The sequence below is a fragment of the Pteropus medius genome, unplaced genomic scaffold (assembly GCF_902729225.1).
Source record: "Pteropus medius unplaced genomic scaffold, Ma_sr-lr_union100, whole genome shotgun sequence".
In the NCBI taxonomy this organism is placed as follows: Eukaryota; Metazoa; Chordata; class Mammalia; order Chiroptera; family Pteropodidae; genus Pteropus; species Pteropus medius.
Genome location: NW_024351730.1, coordinates 11,275,464 through 11,295,573, shown reverse-complemented (window position 1 = coordinate 11,295,573; position 20,110 = coordinate 11,275,464). Strand labels below are relative to the sequence as shown.

Genomic DNA, 20,110 nt, shown 5'->3' with positions numbered 1-20,110 from the left:
GCAATCTGTGAGGTCAACCAAGAGTTGCCTCGCCTAAAAAAAAAAAAAACTGGTAACAGCACCAGGCTAAAAACAAGCCTTTTTTTTTTGTCAGCGCAGATGGAGAAAGGAAATAGACATGCTAGAAGTGAGAGCTCTAGATAGGCCTCCTACGGACTGACCTTCTCTCCTTACGCATGCGAAACTCCCCTGATTTGATAAGACGTGTGCTCAGTGACAGCAAGGAATGTAGTGCTTGACTGTAAGAGGCTTTCCACAGGCTGTAGCAGGACGAGCATTCTTTGCAAATTCCAAGCTAGTGTTTCATACCCCAGATATGTTAAAAACAGTGCCTTCAGTAGGACCTAGAGCTGTGTATTGGTGGGCATCACTTTTGGCCAAATGATACTCATGCTGCACCATGTACCAATTCATATACTTCCTCTAGCAGGTTTTACTACTACCATGTGCACATGGACCCGAATGGCTTTGTTAACCCAGTGGGCCAGGTGTGTTCAGAGCAGAAGAATTAGAGTGTAGTAGTATAAAATGAACACATGCGATCTATGTACAGATAAATTGGCCTTTTTAATTAGCCCTTTTATTTCAATAAATTATTTAGTATATTCAGATGTATGTGTTATACCATTCAACATTAATCCACAAGATTGGTTACATTTCTTTTTCTGGATGAATCAGGTAATTAGAAATATGCACTGAGGCTCCCCCCACACCCTGTTCATTGCTTGTTACCTCTCCCCCCAGTTATGAGCTGGCTCGAGTTGTCTTACACATCCAGAAGAGAAAACAAAGGTGTTCTTATTTAACCTTTTGGCTTTACATTTTGTATATTTTGATTTGACAGCGATTCTGGTTTCAGAGAGGTTCAGCTACAGTAAGAGACTGAGAACCTTCTATCATTATAAATTTGGCGTGGGGCGTCCACCTCATTGAACTAGAGCATAATGCAGAGGAGCGACTTCTTCCTCCCAAAGATTAATCTTTTTAAATGGTTTGCACTTTTATCTGTCTCCAGAGGGATTTGTTAAATGTGATTTTCAGTGGGAAATGTGCTTTTTTCAGTTCGTTAGTTATAATGGAAATGAATAGATAATTAGAATCTATGTTAAGATAATAAAACAATAAGACTTTGGGGGGTGGGGTGGGGTGGGGTCGGGGAGAAAGACAGGAGAGAGGAAACAAAGAGAAAAAGCTCTGCCAAAAAAAAATAAAGAAAAAGCTCTGTCAAACACAAAATGGGTATTTCTTCGTTTTTCATTTTTATTTAAACCAGCCTCCTCTTTATAAAATTAATTTCTTAATAAGACAACATAATACAGTGAGTCTGACCAAATTTTGAGGGGAAAAAAAAGTCTCAGTCTAGGAGGACTTCTAGAAGAAAGACTCACATCAAGACTCCTGTAGGAAATCTAAAGAGAAAGGCTCCTGCCAGAGGAACTTCCGTTTGTGTTTTGTTGTAAGAGATCATAAACTACCGAGAGAGATAGAAATCTCAATAATTGGAAGATGCGTGGTTCCTGTCCAACTTCTCCCTGCTTATTTGCTGACTTTATTCTTCTCTTCTGTTCCTTGCAGCCCCATGGATGGCCCAAGACACTCTGATGGGCATTCAAGTATCCACACCAATCTGAGTTTCCTTATTGGGCAAATAAGTGCCTCTTGATGGTAATATTCTGTCTTGAAACAATACAAGGGGAGAGTATAACAGTCTCCTTCATCCTGACTCCTGACAGTGCAGATCAAGTTGATTGACAGTTGGAAAGCCTGAGAGCAGTAGGCCTGGTGGGAGCCAGCCCAGAGTTTAGTCACCCCCTTGGACCTCCCTAATGTCTGGGCAGGAGGCTCAGAATGTTTCTAGTTTTGGCTTCCTCAGAGCTTCGGCTTTTCTCTCATGTCCTTCAGGAAAGGGCCTACACCCTACGGTGGTAATTGAAAAACTTCACAGAATTAACTTGTAATGTAAAAAAAAAAAAAAAGCAGGCTGAGGAATGACTGAAGAGGAAGGCTACTCCAATTGTCAATCTACTTTGAGAACATTAGTGTATATTCTACATTTAATCATAATTTGCCCCTTTCTCCTTATCCTCGTATGTCCAAAGTTTCCTTTTATTTCCCTCCATGCCCTCACTAATCCCATTCCTGGTTTACTTTGTAGCAATGATAATTAGGTATGTGCACCATGAAAATACAACCCTTCATGTGCCATTTCATCTCTTTTGATAATTTTTTCCTTCCTTCTGCGGAAAATGATATAACAGAAACTTGCCATCTATATGTTCTGCATTTTGACCCAATCATGTAATAGAAAGTATTTCAGCCTTTTTTTATTTTTTTCTGCCATTACTGATGTAATTCATGGCCCCTCTTATCTGTGCATTACCTCATTGCTTATTTGAGCCTTCACTGGTTTCTGTTTTGCCCTTTGCCCTATTCCTCGGGTATTGTGTCTACAAGATCTTTGCTGTAAGGACAATTAGAAAGTAAACTGGTGACGTCAGTCCTTTGATCAGAGTTTATCTTTTCAAATGTCTAGGTATTTTTTTTTAAGCCCACTTCTTTTGAAATCTCAACATATCTCTAGATCAGTGATCCTCAAACTTCTTGCAATTCCAACATCGTGTCTTTGTTTCGTTGTATGACATCCTACCTCTTTTCCTACCCTGTCAATCCCCTAAGGGAAGAGAGCAACATTTTTCTTTCATTGTAAAAACTTTTTTTTTTTTTTTTAGTTTTGTGGTGTTTTTGAGATGGTATGACTCTCATTTCTGGAGTATCGCAAAAAAAAAAAATCACTGCTGTCAATCTTCGAAGGTCGTTTTAATCTCATTTATTTATTTATTTATTTATTTTTTGGTTGGGTTGAAAAACATATAACATGAAATCTGTCCGAAAATTTTAAGTATATAGTACATTATTGTTAACGATATGTATATTGTTATATAACAGATCCCTAGAACTTTTTCATATTTCAGGAATGAAACTATATTCATGGAACAGCAACTCTCCATTTCTTCCTCCCCCAAGTCCCTAGCAGCCACCACTCTACTTCTTGCTTCTGTGAGTTTGGCTACCTTGGGATACCTTATGTACGTGGAATCATGTAGTATTTGTCCTTCTGTGGCTGGCTTATTTCACTTAGCATAATGTCGTTGAGGTTCATTCAGGTAATATGTGGCAGGTGAATCTCACTCACTTAAAGTGTAAATACAAGTCTTCCTCCCACCCCCACCCCAGAAAAGCCCCTTGTATTTTCTGTGGCTGTTTAAGGTAACAGGTAGCTCATAGTTAAGGCTTATGTTTTGGGGATCTTGGAAAATATAAGTTCCAATCCTTTTTTATGTAATCACGAAGTAACATAAAATATTCTAGATTGGTAGAAACAAAGAACATGTTAAGAATAGTCCTTGAAAACACATATTATCATTATCACAGTCATATTTTAGGGGTTGAGCTACAATGGTCCCAAATCAATAAATGTCCATCCATGAGGACTCTGTATAAAAGTGGGTTTTTTTTACCTTATCCCTTGGGAAGAGAACATTATGGGGGGGGGAAAAAAGCAATGAGAGGGAAAAAAAAAAACCCTCATTCTCCAAAAAGATATTGCAATTAATTAAGGGACAACTCAGTTGATGGTGGAAGAAGTTCAAAGATGTCGTTTTAGTTATTTATTGCTACATAATAAATTAGTCTAAAACTTAGAAGCCTAAAACAACAGTGAACATTTATTATCTCAGACAGCTTTTGTGGGTCAAGAATTTGGGACTGGCTTATCTCGGTAGTTCCGGCCTGGGGTCTCTCATAAGGCTGCGATCAGAATGTCAGGGGAGACCACAGTCACCCACAAGCTTGGCTGGGATTGGAGGATCTGTCTGCATACTGGCTCACTCACGTGACTGCTGCCATGAGGGCTTAGTTCCTCATCACACAGGAGCTCTCCATTGTGCTACTGGAGCATCCTAGCAACATGGCAGCTGGCTTCTCCCAGAGCAAGTGATCCAAGGAGAAAAGCAAGAAGGAAGCTGCAATGCCTTTAATGACCTAGTCTCAGAAGTCACACATTGTCACTTCTACATTCTGTGCATTAGAAGTGGGTCACTAAGTCCAGCCCACACTCAAGGGGAGCAGTATTAAGTTCCACCTAAAAAGGGAGGATTTGATAAGGGGAGGGGAGACCCATGCCACAGAAGGGATGAACAGGACCTGGACCAGATACTCTAGTGACACTGGGAGACAGACAGGGAGAGAAAGACTGTGGACACAAGCTCACATATATGGTTGGTGTGGGGCTGGGGTAAGAAATGGGGAGAACCAGAGGAACAGCTGGCCAGGCAAACCAGAGAAGTTATACAGGTAAGGGCGGTGCTGACCAGGGAACAAAGGTGGATGCTCCAGGCCAGCCCAGGAGCTTAGCACTCCTGGAAAGAGGAAGTATTTTTTAACCATCAGCCAGCCTTTCATTAGCTGTTGTTGAAACTGAAGTGCCATCAGGCCCACCTCTCCACTAGAGATACTCCTTCAGCTCAGCAAGGAGCTGGCCCACATTTCTGTGGTGTGGGAGGAGGGCTAACATCTTGGTGTTGTTTGCCTCTGGAGTTGCCCCCTTGAACGGGTTCATCTGTTGGCATTTTCAGAACTCTACGCCTTAAGAATGAACCCTTTTGTCTTTCTGCTGTGGAGTTCGATTCTGGGGATGACCTCTGTGTTTTCTCCGAAGCTGAAATTGTGTTTACTTTCCAAATTGCCCTCCTAACCTCCATAGACTGAGTTTATTTGTCGTGATGGATGAATCAGAATCTCAAACTCATCTGTGGCTCCAGCTCTCTTGGCAGAGAACACGGAAAGATATATTTTGCTTATGTGTGTGTTCTGGGAGGACTTTTTCTTTGTTTTTCTGTCTCAGCCATAGCCCGTGGGCGAGCCTGCACCTGGGACCTTGACAAGCCTCCATGCGTGGGCTGAGGTCACATGGGGAGTTCTACCCAGTACCGTTTGTGATGGTCCCGCATTCCAGAGCAGGCTACAGTTTTCCAAATCCAAGGCTCAAGGGAACTAGGGAAATTACTTTCCTGGAGCCAGCCTTATCTTATTTGTCCATATTCCATTCATGCAAATTGGAAAGACTCCCGCAGCTAAGCTGTGCACTGCCCCTCTGCCTAGGAAATGTAACTGTGGATGCTTAAAGGCTTTGCTCAGCGCCTTTTTAATCTCTGTTTCACACTGTTTAAATGGTGGCCTGCTGATTGAGAACAGATCATTTTTTTTCTGTGTTATTTATAAAGCACAAGGCTGTGAATTCATATCGTTCTAGTTCCTTTTCTGCCGGCATCCAGGAATGAGCTTAAACATGCAGGCAAATGTTTAACCCCCACAAGCCTCATCCATAAAATGAGGATTTGGATAAGATGGATCTTAGAATTCTAAAAAAGTTCATTGGCTGTACGATAATTTAGAAACATGAAAGTATTAACAGGGAAGGATTTATTTGCTATAAGAGGAGAATCTCAATACTGTCTCCTATGGCTCATCCCACTAGAAAGAGCGTGGCTCTTCGTGCAGGGATCCCTAACCCCCAGGGCGCAGACCGGTACCCATCAGTGGCCTGTTAGGAACCAGGCCGCACAGCAGGAGGTGAGCAGCTGGCAAGCGAGCAAAGCTTCATCTGTGTTTGCAGCTGCTCCCCAGCGCTAGCATCACCGCCTCAGCTCCACCTCAGATCATTTCATTAAGCATTAGATTCTCATAGGAGCACCTGTCCCTGGTGCCAATAAGGTTGGGGACCGCTGCCTTAGAGGGAGCTTTTCCTCTACGTGTGGAATCTGCAATTCTTCTTTCATGTTTGTACACAGATTTTAAGTGGATCCTTTTTCACTTAAAACCTCATATAAAAGTTTTGGACATCTTCGGATAACTGGGGCTTATGCTTAGCTGGTTTTCTTTTAAAAATCGTTTCCAGTATAATGTTATTGCTTGGCAACACAGACTTGCGCTTTTGCACTTTTAGGTAGTTGCCCCAAACTTCACTGTGGTTTCTCCCACAAAAAGTCTGACCAATGACCTTCAATTTTTAAATCTTATGAATTGATGAATAAAGGGGTATTACGCTATAGAGTCAATCTTTATCTTTTGTCTCCCAGTCTTTAAGTTGTTTAATGAGATAGCTATTTCTTTGTGGATTTTTAACATACGATCTATGTTAGCATAAATATAAAAATACAGAATTAGCACCTTTGACTATTTTACTAGTCTAGTTGAGTAGCTGAGTCAGGAACATAAGAGCATACCTGAACATTGACCTGTTTGTACCTCTGAACAGCTGAGGACAGTTTTTAAATAGGCCACAGTTAATCAAAATCTCTGCACTTTAACTTTTCCCAAATGCTAAAACATGCCCTTGTACAAACCCTGAAATAAAAGTACTGTGGATCCACTATACATGGGTTTTCTTCATTTGTCCTATGCAGTTCAAACCCATGTTGTTCAAGGGTCAACTCCACCATTGGCAGACCATATATGAGGAGGGCCGACTGTAGTTACACCTGGATTTCTGACTGTGCAGAGGTCAGCCCCACATTGTTCAAGGATTAACTGTAGTTATAGCTAGCTAGGCCCCCAAAGGATTTTTGATAATCATCAGCAAAGAAAGCCAGTTTCTTGGAATGGCTCCTTAACCCTTACTGGTTAAACCTTCATACACACATACTGAAACCTGGTTTATATTTTGGTGGTGGCATTGGTTCTGTCAGCTATTAACAGATTGTTGGTCGTCTACTCAATGCTAGGCACTGGGACACAGAAAAAAAGTAGAAATAATAAACTGGTGGGAACTTCCTGCCTTGAACCCACAATCTGGTGGGATATGCAGACACAGTTACAATGCACTGCGAAGATGCAGTGATAAGGGTAAATACAGGGAGCTGTAGAAGAAGGAAGAAGGAGGCCCCTATTCTAAATGTGGAGGGAGCGGGAGGAGATGGGTGGGATGACAAAGGGATGAAGAGTAAAGGGTGATGAGGAAGGAAGGTTTGCCAAGGGAGGTTTGTAAAACAAAAAAAATAACTAAACTGAGACCTAAAGGATATCTAGGAGTTAACCAGGCAAAAGTGGGCAAGAATGGGAAATGGGCAGAATGTTCCAGAAAAAGGAGTGGCATGTGCAAAGGCTAGGGGCTAGGGATAGCAGGGTACATTTGAGGAACATAAGCTTATGGTGGCTGGAGCTCACAGTTTAGGATGGATGTGGCAAGAAATGAGGCTGGGAAGATACTCGGGGCCAGATCTTATTTATTCTGGACTTTATAGTTTAGTAAATATATTCATGTAGGACCCTTATTTCCTTTCTGGCCATTATACATTTTCTTCTCAAGATGAAGACATGAATCTAAAATGTATCTAATCTTAGGAAACATTTTTCCAAATTTAAAGACTGCTCGGCTCTGCCTAGGAATGTTTACTCAGTGTTAACATTGACTTTTAAAGTTCTCGTAGGATTCCTGCCTATATAAGGTACTTTCTAAAAAATATGGCATCATCTTTGTGATCCGCAAGAAAAAACATAAAGCATATTTTCAAATACTGATTTTCACACTTAGCATTAATTGAAACCATTAAAATCCAATAAAAAGGATTGGAGTTCCTAGATGGTTTTATTCTAAGGTGAGGGTAGGACTCTAACCGTATGGTCACAGTAGGGTTAACATCTGCCAAGCATTCAGTATAAGGAGGATAATCCTCACCTATCCGGAGTTGCAAGTCCAGTTAGTACCCAGAACCAGTAAGATAACACCTCCGAAGCCTTTCGGGCCAGAGTCCGAATGGTGAGCCGTAACCTCTCCTCATGTTTCTAGCAGTCATGTGATGTGTTGTCCAAAACACATTCATGTTTTTATTCTCATTTTTCTTTTCATCACAATAACTCACAAACGTAACTAATCTCCTTGGCTCAACATTGACAACCTCAGCAATCCAGCCCAGCCCCCAGTTCTCCAGATTTCTTTTCCTTCTATCCAAACACCTCAACCCCCAACAGAACAAGACAAGATGGAGCACCTTGGCCATATGGGGTTATGTAGAGGGGTGCCACAGAAGCCTAAGGAAAGCTCTGAGTTTGGACTCAGGAAACTAGACTCATGTCTTGGCCACACGACTCCCAGTCTGGGTGACTTTGCCCAAGACACCTAGCCTTATTGAATCTCAGTTTCTTTATCTGTAAAATGACTAGCGTGGCTCACAAGATTGTTGGGAAAATCGAAATGGAATAATGGATGTAATAGCTCTTTGTGGATGTAGATCCCAATACCAACATAAAGTTGAAAACATCTGCTCCATGTTTTCACCAGCTTACATGCAATGCTGAAGTTCAATTTAGTTAGTATCATTGTGGATCTTTCTCAACTTTCATATCATTTTCAATAGGGATTTTCCCTTAAAGCAGTGGTCTCCAACCCCCAGGCTGCGGACCGGTACTGGTCTGTGGCCAGTTAGGGACTGGGCCGCACAGCAGGAGGTGAGCGGTGGGCCAGTGAGGAACCTTCATCTGTATTTGCAGCCACTCCCCAGCGCTAGCATCACCGCCTCAGCTCTACCTCAGATCATCAAGCGTTAGATTCTCACAGGAGCACCGGTCCCTGGTGCCAAAACGGTTGGGACCACTGCCTTACAGAATAAATGCAGCTGGGCAGCCGTAGAAGTCAGTGCTCTAATTAAGGGATGGGTAGTAAAGTTAATGATGACTGGATGACATTTTTCTTTTGATATCCCGTAATTATTAGGAATTAAACCTCTGACCAGCCCAGTTTTATATCTGATGATCAGTATGTCCGGACCGTTCTTTAATTTCATCTTCTGAGCATGTCACTAGGAAAGCTATCTAGTGTTGACATTGTGGAATATTTGTGGAATTGTTATTCCTCGTTATTATTACAGAGGTAAAATGTTGCTTCATTAAAAAAAAAAAAAAAACACCTCAAACTGCCTCCAAATGGGATTTCTCTCTCCCAGCTCCAAAGATCATGACCTTTAGTTTTCATAAAGGCCAAGTGCCCATGGATATGTGGGCAGAAATGTGGAGACAGGTTGCATTGTTAGCCAGTATCATATTTGTCCCAGTGACCTTGTTCTTATTTTTCCTGTTGGAAAACACTTTGAGTTTTCTTCTCTTCAGCTATCAGTTTCACTGATTCATAGGCCCAGAGACCATAGTCCTTCCCCATGGACAGGCAAGCCTGGATCTTTTCCACCTCTTCACCCTTGTTCACAAGCTTCATCTTTGAAGCCCCCAGATTCCTAAAGGGGTCACACATTTGTTAAAGAGAATCCTTGAAAATGTACCCTAAAGAACTAAAGAGGCATAAACTGCAGCTTCCATGTCAATTTCAAGATCAAGAACATTTTCTTCCCCAAGTCTATAAGGAACAAGTTTCTTACTTCTATGTGTGGCTGCTCTGAAGAGGTGCCAGATCTGAAATCCCAGCTGCTCCACAAGGAAATTGTTTTCTTTATTTAAACAAAAGAACAAAATTTCCAGGGCTAGAGCTGATGGCTGCTCTAGAAGGAAGACCTGCAGAGGGAAAAGATGGTTCTATGAGAGGCCCAGCTTTCTCCCTGATGCTCACCTTACCCTTGGATACTGAACCTCAATTTGCGTGTAGTTGCTCTCAATTCTTGTAAAGATGTAACATATTCATCTTTAAAACCCAGTGTACTATTGAAACCATAGAAACCCCTTTCCTTGTTTCTTCTTGCATTGCATAAAGAATTATCAACTCAAGGAAAACAAAAACAAAACTCCTTCCCCCTCAAAAAAGCACCTCTAATTATAGAAAAATAACCGCTGCCTAAAAATAATTAAAGTGCCAAAGTAAAGATTTCTGATCCAGTAAATTCTAGTAAGAGCAGCAAACAGTAGGCCCCCAGGGTCCCTTCTGGGATAACCACTCTGTGCATTGGCATAGCTTTCCTTTACCTGCTTCCCGTTTCTCATAACTCACACCAAACAGGATGGGGTCCAGGTTGTCCCCAACCCGGTAAGAACAAGCATGATTGCCTCACTAATGAAAAATGTAAAATCCTTATTCAGAGCCCCCCGGTTGCCACCAGAGAGTCCTCCTACCCTGTGATCACAGAGACATATCCACCCATTTCCCAGATTTTCAGAGCCGTGTTGTTTGTCACTTCTGACCCTCATTGTGCAATCTAGTTCTTCCAAGCCCAGATGGTCCACTGCACACACATCTAGCACCTTCTCTGATATGAATTTCCTCTCAGCACTCAGAAAGAATGTCTCGTAGTTGTGCTGGAACACAATGCGTGTTCACAGGGGTTCACAAAGTAAGTACACAGCAGCACATATAGTAAGTACCCAAGACACACATACAAGAAGAATTCACCCTCAGAGGAAGAGGGGCTTTCTGTTCCCGTGTGAGCCTGAGGGATAGCACTAGAAAACAGAACAAAGGAGAAGAAATGTCAAATCCTACTAGGAAGCTGGGAGGAAATCTGAGAACACTCAGCAAGCAGAGATAAACAAAGGATGAGACTTGGGGTAAACAATTGAGAGCTTTCAGTCTGTGGACATCACAAAGGAGTACAGAAAATAACCAGAGGGTACAAGGGAAAGAAGGAAAAACACTGAGAAAGAGCAGGGGGAGCTGTTATGCTGGCTGATTAACGTCTGGGGTTGTCAGCCAAGAAGGCAGCTGTAACCATGAGAGTTCTAAGTGAAAATGAGGCTGGGGCCTGAAGGGCAAAAACATCACCAAGTACAAATGCCAGGCACTGCTCTAAGCCTGAAGGGGGCCATTTCCTCGCAGATGCCTCATATTTCATCCTGTCCCTGGCCTCTTAAAGCCAAGTCATATGTGTCTTAGGCGATCTTATATGACATAAGCAACCTGAAAGGGTCTCAATTTAGTGGGATTTTAACTAAGATCCACAAACTCCAGATGCAGAGTCCCCGTCTCTGCTCATCACCATTAGCAGTAGAAATTGGAGGGCAAGGGTGGGGCTGGGGATGTGAACCAAATGTTTTATTTTAGGAAAATAGAAAATGACACAAGAAGAACTATTAAGACTGAGAGCAGGCAACTCAAAGCTCTGACACAGGAGAAGTCAGACACTGCCTACCATCTCCTCATGACTTAAAACAGTAATAACAATAAAGTATTCTTATTATCAACTTTCTATTCTCTTCACCCTTTGCTGAGCCCCTGGTACTTTTCTCTCTCCTCCTGGAATACCTGCACCTCCCAGGCGTCCTTGGCCTTTCTCTGAAAAGACTTGGGAGCATCGTGTCTTCAAATCTGTCCTCCTTTCTTACTTTCCACCTTCTTGTCTTTCTTATTACTTACTGTCTTCTGAAGCTGTGTTTAAACTGAGTGGTTCCTCCTAGGGAGTTTTAAAAAAATACCAGTGCCAGGCCCCAGGCCCAGACCGAAACTCTAGGGGTGCAGGCCAGGCCTGGGTGCTAGTTAAAGGCTACTGGAGGAGCCCCGTATGCAGCCAGGATTGCCAACCACTGCGAGACAGAATCCTTCGAGGCTAGTTCCCGGGTGGCTGGAGCTTGCCCTGTTGGCTCCGAGTCTGGTGCCTGCTATTCCTGCAGATGCTCTTCTGTGAGGTCTTTTCCAACATGAATAAACTTCTGGGGACCGAACAGATCTACTCTTTTTGATAATTCTTAGTCTAAAGTGACCCTATGCTGCACTGTCAGTTCCCACAGGCTGTTTCTAGAGCTCTCAGCCTGGCCTGAGGATTTGCTGGGACTCCTACAATGTAAATTTCTTCCTTGGACAGAGAGTGGAGCTGAGGGCTTATCTAGTTCTCAGGGAGCTGATGAACTTTAGCCTTCTACCAAAGACCCCGGATAGGAAGCTCCCTGGAACCCAGGCTGTCCACTGGACAAAGGATAGCACAAGTGGCCCCGTAGTAGTATCTTCCCAGGGCCTCTTGGGAGTTCAGGCCTCGGCCTTCCTCAGCTTCCCGAAGTGTTCTGGTCACTGGGTTTAGCAAGTCCAATCCTTCTGAAGTTGAAGGCTGTGTGGGAGTCTTTCACATCCTTTCCCCCAGGGCAGGTTTCGAGAACATCTATTTCTTTGGGACTCCACAGACTGCAGCCCTTGTTAAGTCAGTGCAGGCCTGTGGACAGAGATAAACTTTGAGGGTAGATGAGCCTCCAAGCTCCGAAAAACAGCCCCTTACAGCTTGCTTCAGAAACACTTTCTGAGGCCCGCTAACGCTGGGCACTGGACGTGTGTGCGGGGGAGAGGTGGCCAGGGTCTCAGTGATGAACGTTCTGGAGGAACTCACTGTCTAGGTTTCTGGGAACCCCAGAATTGGGTGGCAGTAAGTGCCCTCCTGTGTAAACGTCCCCACCCAATTCAGTGCTTGTGGGATGGGAAAAAGTGACCCAAAATTTTAATAGATTGGATTTAAGGTGAGTCATAGTCCAGACAGGACAGGCCCACGAAATGCAGAAAAAAGTATTTCCAAGGCCACGGCAACACAAAGAAGACGCACCCACATAACTAGGGCATTTCCCTTCCTACAGGTACTCCATATAAAGCCAGTTCCTTCATGTGCCCAAACCACATAAAAATCTAGGGTGCTAATTTAACTTGTGTGGACATCAGTCAGTCTGGTATTTGATGGTAGTTTAGGTAGTTCGACTTCCGTGGGAGCTCTGCGGCATAAATGAGCTCATCCCTTGGCAATGTTGCTGACACAGCCCAGGTTAGCTCATCCACCACGCGGCCACCAAAGTGATCTCTGCACCGTCCACATCTGAACCTGGCTTAAGATCCTTCGTGGATTTACTTTGCCTGATGCAGGCTTCCTCCAAGGATGACCCCAGACCACGTGTCCCACAATCACCTGTAGGTGGAGGTCTCGATGCCCTGGAGTTAGCACCCTACCCCGCCTTGTGCTAGGCCTGTACAGGTTAGGGGAAAAGAATAAGAAAACATGATCAAGTAAGAAATTTGTTTGCAAACAATAAATAGGTAATCAATTTTATGTTCCATGGTCAGTTCACACTTATCGAGTGATAATTTTGAGACACTGCAAGATTCACAGTCATCATAGAAAGACATCTGAATTCTGTGCTGTCTACACTCTGGGAAAAAATACACAAGTAGACTCTGGCAAGATCTTCAGCATAAAAAATTGGAGCCAACAAGGGGTGTCTCATTAACCCAGAGGCAAGTAGGAGTCAGGAAACGTAATTTACAGGGTCCGTGTGTGCCATCACAAGAGTAGGATCGTGTGGAAAGTCTGCTTTCAACATGGGCTGCCCCTGCAGACGAGTGGCTGGTGGCTGAGCAGCGCGTCAGCCGTCTGCTTCTCTGCATTACCTGGGGTGGGTGAGGATGGGCTGGAGGTCAGCAGCCAGCTGACAGAATTCCCTCCAGAGAAGCTGCCTGTGGTGGGGAGAGCCAAAGCTGTCTTCCTTCCACACGAAGGAGCCCACCTCACCCTCCCAGGGCTAAAATGTAAACTAGACAGCGTTTACCTTGGCACCACTGGTCTACCCATCTGTATCTCTTCCCCTCTCTCCATCAGCACCTTCCCTTTGCCCAGGTGATACCTCAGATGCCGTCTAGGCCTGGATCCATTCTTTCCCCTTCTCCAGTCCAGTGCCTGCCTTGGGCTGGCATCCTGTTTCTGTTCACGGGGTAGCAGCCTCCCCTTACCAGGCCCACAACTTTTGACTCATTCCTGTTTTCCTCACAATCAGTCATTTACTGGATCGTGTTAGTTCCTCCTCAGTGATCTCTCAAGTCTGTCCCTTTCCTCTCTGTTCCATTGCTACAAACTTGATTTAGGCTTCTAATCCCCACCCTGTCTCAATCCTGCTGCAAAGGCCTCTAAAATCGTCTACTGAAATGCCATTTGAAACATGTCTCTACAGCATTCAGAGAGACACCCTTGACCATAAAACCCTACCTCCTCTGCCTCCCTTTGTACCCCACACCTTTCTCTGCACCCCACGCCAGAGTCTCAGCTCCTCTCCTTCACACAGCACTCTCCCTGAGCCAGACTGCCCAGCCTGCTGTTCTTCCGGCAGGCTGGTGTCTTCCTGCCTCTGCACCTCCGCTCGGGCGGGTCTCTGAAGGCGAAAACCTTCCTTGACAGAAGGCTTACTTCTGAACTTCAGGGCCTGCTCAGATGCCATCTCTTTTCACCAGCCACCTCAGGTTCAAGTGATATATTATCTCTATTTTCTAAATTAGCAATTTGTATCAGCTCCAATCATAAGGAATTTTCTTTGAAATAAAAACAGTAATACTTACTATTTGCCCCAGGCCAGGTACTCTGCTAATTACTGTATCTCGTTTGAACTTTCTGATGATGTATTGACTTAGGTATTATTATCCCGTTTCACAGATGAATAAACCGAGGGAAGTTAGCAAGCGTCCCATAACTCAGATGTGGCAGAGCAGAATTCCTGATTTCAAAGTCTGTGCTCCAAACCCACTGCAGGCCATTACCTCCCAGCATTTTGTTCTCTGTCTAAATGTGTTAAACCTCCGCCATCCCACCCCAGTGTGTTGTATTTGGAAAAGAGGAAGCAATTCTTACACATTTTTCCGCTGGCAGTGTTTGGCATTATAAACTATTGGTTCTTCATTCCCACTAAAGTATAAATGACTAACCATAGCTACCATGACTAGATGATGACTGTTCCTTAAACTAAAACCCTGAAATTAAATCTGAACTTTGCTGCTTAAGGTCTAGCACTTTTTTTTTCTCCTGCTCTTGCTGTCATCAGCTAATACCCTTGAGACTGAACGCTAGATTCCCATACCAAGGTCCAGCTGCTACGTCACTCCACCTCTGGAAGTTCCCGAAATGACTTGCCTTGGCAAGTGGCTCTGCTCTTTAATTAGCCATACCGTTACTGCTTCCCCTTATTTAATATCAGGAAGTTTCCAAGTGTTTCATCTCCTTCCCTGTCTTGGCCATAGTGCTTTCCTACTATTCTTTTCCCATTTTCTACTTTTGTTTGGTGCTTTTCCCTTTCGATGTGTTATCAGAATTCAATCTGCAGAGTTGTCCAAGCCAAGTTGTCTGGATTCTTTATCTCCATATGTGGTATCTCACCTCTTTCTTCAACCCTTGTTTTTTGGTATGAATGTACATACTCTTTAAACTATTCCAGGAGTGTGGTTTGCAAATCTGCCGTAACTTACAGAAGTCTCTATACTCAGCTGACCTAGCTATGTTAATAAATAGAGCTATAATGCAAATTATATAACCCAGCATGATGTACAAATCCTTTGTTTTTGATGTGAGGATGATAGATGATCCTTTCTCCCAGCAGACCTACCCTCCTCATTAGGATTTGCTTTACTAATATATATTCAAATTAATTTGCATCCCTTGATCATTTAATGATTGATTGGTAAGTGGGCAGTAGTCAAGACACATTGCTTACAGCAAGAGAAAGTCAAGTGGAGGATTAAAGAAAATCATGATGAATCATCTGCCAACTGATAAATGAAGGGTAGACGTAACACCACTTTGGTTAGGATCCTTGGCAGTGTGTGCACTCATGCATTTTCAAGACAGTGGATATCTTCTCAGTTCTTTTTGCCTCATCATGTTATGTTGCTCTTAATTACCTACTGCCCTTTACCTATTGCATACAATCTGGGATGTCCCTCCTTCCAAGGAACATGAAGAACATCTGATTCCAGAGTTCTTTACTCAGTTCTAATTCCATCAGGACACAGGCATCTTCAGTTAGCCCAGCTGGGGAAAGCATTAGAGCACAACGATGCACTAAATTGTATGGCACTAACCGAACCCAATAGGATTTAAAAGGAGAAATAAGGGGGAACTGGAGTTGTTAAAAGTGTTAAAAAGAAATGAGACTCCAGCCTTAGAGCTTCGAATAAATGATAGGGCATAAATAATAGATGAGAGGAGGGAGGACATTCTAAGTACAGAAGTGCATCAGCAAAAGCAGAGGTTCTGGATGCGGTAATGAGCATGTAATGGTGTGTATGATTGCTGGGCGCAGAGCATGAGTTTGGGTAGAAGCGAGAAAGAAGAAAGAAAGTAGGTTTTCAGAATAAAAATGGAAGAGATGATGGGGGAAATGAAGACAAAAATTATATATGTGTGTGTGTTGAATCACAGTTTAATATGATAACAAAATTGGATAAAAAAATGACTTGGAGAGAATTTGACTTTTGACCATTTCCCAGGCCCAATGGAGTATATTCAACTCCAAAACACAGCCTCTCCTAACATCTTCTACGCAGCTCTGTCAGAATTTTTAAAAATTGGCTAACCAGGTAAAGGCTAATACCTTTATTATGAGTCCTATACACTATATTTAGGTAGGCAAGGAGGTGAATTGGACTGATTTACAGGAGATGAGGGCTCCAAAGCCAGGTTGTAGAGCCTCAAAGCTTCGTGGATATCGAAGAGGCCATATGACTGTGCTCTTGGACATATTCATGATAGGTACGTTCACTTCATGCCCAGAGAAAAGATTCTCAGACCTGCCCTGATTTCATCTTCTGTAAAAATAGGTATGTGGCTCGGTCAAGGTCTCTTGGCAATAAGCGGCTGACAAGAATCCAAAGTCAAGTGTTCTGTTCCCCAGTGCTTTGCTATTTTTTTTTTTTGGTAACATAGCGCGCCTTGCTGCGGGACATCTTAGGTCATGTCTGGGAGTGTCTTGCGCTCTATAGGAAATTGTTCACATACTTCTTTTACATTATCCCCATGCTTTTTATAGGATAACAAGTTTTAACTCTGTCCTCTCTACGTCAACTTTATGTAAAAGCATCTTGAATGAATTGCTGGTCAGATTCAAAATTAATTCCGGGTCTTCTCTTCATGACATTTGTGTGTTTTGTGAGAAGTGCCCTTCTTAGTTTCTTCAGAACCAAGCCAAAATATTCCGGAGGCGGGGGGCAGTCATTTAATTCTGTATACAGGATGTTTGCTAGACAGACCTGCGAGCAGCCCAAAGTCTTGACTGGAACAAAGGCAAGGACAAGTAACTGAGCCTGTCCTGCTGTTTGTTCTGTACATTTACATATTCTGTGACTTGCTTTAAGTGGAATCCAAATGCTGAGCATGATTGGGTTGTTACCCTTGGCTTGGCCTCCAGGACTGATTTTGAGCTTTCTGCCTGAAAATGAGCTCAGAGTGAACGAAAAGTTTCTTTATCCTTAAAAACAAATTCTGGATCTGCTTTGGCATTCTTGGAAACAAAAAAGGCAAAGTCGACAGAGTTAGAAGTTACTTGGTAAGGAGGCACTTTGCTGAACACGCTCCTGTGGTGGAACAGAACTTTCAGGGACTGGGTTGCACGATGGATGTGCAGCTTGCCATCCTTGTGTGCGGTGAACTTGCTTATTAGTGAGAGATGTGGGATGATAGTTCCTTAGAGTGGGGGAGGGGAGCGCAGTGTTGTCAGATCTGCCATCCGATTAGCCCAAAATATTGGCCCAAAATATTTTCACCATCCCATACATATAAGACTTGTCCACCCGCTGTCTCTGTGGGTCACATTAAGTCTTTTCCGTTCTCATCTTTCTATACTGCTGGTGTTTTACGCCTTTATCAGGAATTTATCCATCCCCTCTTCACATTCTGAAGGAATTTCCGATTTCCAGACCAATGAGCGGCAAAGAACCAGGCAGAGTTTAGTAAGTAGGGGACCCTGTGGGTATTTGCACTGAACAAAGGAAGCAGGAAGACTCTGCAATCTACGGCTTCTTCTAACCCGGGGAGCCAGCCAGCCTCCACCTACTCCAGGAAGTCAGTTGATCGCTTGAATATTAGTCTAACCATTCACTGATCTGAGTATCCTATGCGAGAGACCACATGTCAAAACCCAGAAGCCATTCTGTAGGTTAGCACTTATGGTTTTGGTATTGTTCATTAAACTTTTCGTCACATTACTGAATCTAGCATTTGTTCAAGGACATTTGAAATAGCCAAGCATTTCTGTGAATGTTGTGCAGCAAACTGTCCCTAATGCCCCCCTCCCCGGCCTGTCCACCCTATCCACTCGACAGGAGTCAGCGAGTAGTACAGATTTTTGTTGTATGAGAATCTTGTAGCGTTCTAGGGATAGCCTGGTAGCAGGATTGACAAAATCATTTCTGTTTTTAGGATGGTCCAAATATTGACTCAGCGCATTAACCTGGGGTATTACATGTGTTCCAAGGGTTAGGAGAGAGGAACCCACAGCACGATTTATCCTAATCTCGAACCCCCTGGTGATGGCTCTCCTCGAAGGTATTCCTGGATTCAGATGTTTTAAAAGATTCTTGCTCCTCCTCAAATGTTCTGCTTCCTGGCATAAGGAGAGGATTGGAGGGAGATGGATATAATGGCTCTGCCCTCTAGTCAGTGCTTCAGTTTTAATACATTAATTCTAAGTTATACTATGGTTTTTGGTGCACAGATAGACCCAATGGAACAGAATAGAGAATCCAGAAATAGACTCATCCTTGTATGGTCAATGGATTCACCACAAAGGCACCATTATGATTCAGTAGGAAAAAAAGGATCCTGTCAACAAATGGTGCCAAAGCAATTGGGTTTCCTTGGTGGGGGAGGGGTGAACTTTTACCTCCACTTCATAGCATACACATAAATTAATTCAAGATGGACCACAAACCTAAATGCAAAATGTAAAAACTTATGAATCTTCTTATAGCAGAAAACAGGAGACCTTTACAGACTTGGACTAGGTAAAACTTTTTTAACAGGACACAGAAAGCACTAATCATAGAAGAAAAAATTTGATAAATTGGACTGTATTAAAACTGTAAATATCTTAGGTTTTAAATTATGCCATGTGAAGAATCCATGGCATATCTCGAAGATCTGTGGCAGAAAATCAGGCTAGAATTCCTTCACATACACTCCAGGACCCTCCCCTGATGAAGGTGGATGGCTGTGCTCCCTGTGCTGGCTACAGCAAGATGGATGTGAGTTAAAATAAGTGTGTTGCAAGGACGAGGTGCTGAAGCCTTGTAGTAAAAATGCTGTACATTCTTTGTGTGGTTTCGATACGTGAGCGGCAGCTTTGTCTCTGAGCCCCTCCAGATCTCTAAATACTGGTGTATTCTTCTCAGAACAATTCCTTGAGATCCCTTGAGCTTTGAGGTTATCCTCCTAAGTCAGTGTCTAGGAAGGAGGAGAGCCACATAGAGGCCCTCAGAGAAGTGAGCAAAAGTAGTTTAAATTCTAGCCAGATCCGGTTCGGTGGTGTCCAAGCCCTGTGGTCCCAGGGCCCTGGAGGAAGCCTGGGATGGGGCGAGGCCTGGCCCAGCCCTTTGCAGAGTCCTGTGTTGCTGCTTTCAGAGTAGGAAGCATTGGAGACAGAGACAGAAACACACATAAACACAGCACCACCATGATCACCACATCCACATTTGCAACAGAAAAGCCGGGACCCCTGGCCAAGATAGAGGCTCCCTCTTTAGACCTATGGTATAGAGGGAAGGAAGCACAAAGTATATTTAGAGCTTTCAAAACTTTGATTGTTTTGTACATTCTTATAAAGGAAAAAATTAAATTGCCCCAGAGATTTAAAAAAAATCAGTTTCTAATATTTGAGATGAGTGGGAAAAATCTTACATGCTGGGATCATTTCCTTTCTATTTCAAGAAATTAATAGTGTGCTAGAAATAGCTGTTGCAGAAGGGGCGACTTCATGCCCTTTGAATGCTGACTGTGTCACAAAACTCTCCAGGCCTGAAGGGGAGGTTGTCCCTTTCCCAGGACTTGATGCAAGATGACCCTGCACTCAGATGGTCGGCTGAAGACCCAGGGCAGCGGACAGCTGAAATTCAGAGGGAAGGATTAACTCATTCATTCAAGAAACGGCACTGAGCCTGAGTACAGCGCACTGTCGCACCAGGGAGCCCAGGCTTCCAGCTCCACGCCCCTCTTCTGTGGACTGTCCCTGGTCTCTCTGAAGTCCCCGGTGTCTGAAACCTGGCATTCAGAATTAGCAGAAGTGAAATTCTCATTACCACCCACTATAAAGTAGGTGTCCATGACTTTTCTGCAGATGTTGGGGAGTTGGCCCCTGAGCAGAAAAGAACAGTAAGCAAGCACAGCCCTTTCAGTATCTG

The 20,110-nt window shown here is 43.4% G+C and overlaps 1 protein-coding gene across 1 annotated transcript in view; it reads left to right on the top strand.

The window, feature by feature from the left end:
* The window catches only part of IGFBP7 (insulin like growth factor binding protein 7), a 67,038-nt gene that overhangs the window by 35,268 nt on the left and 11,660 nt on the right, over nucleotides 1-20,110 (top strand). The window lies entirely within an intron of this gene.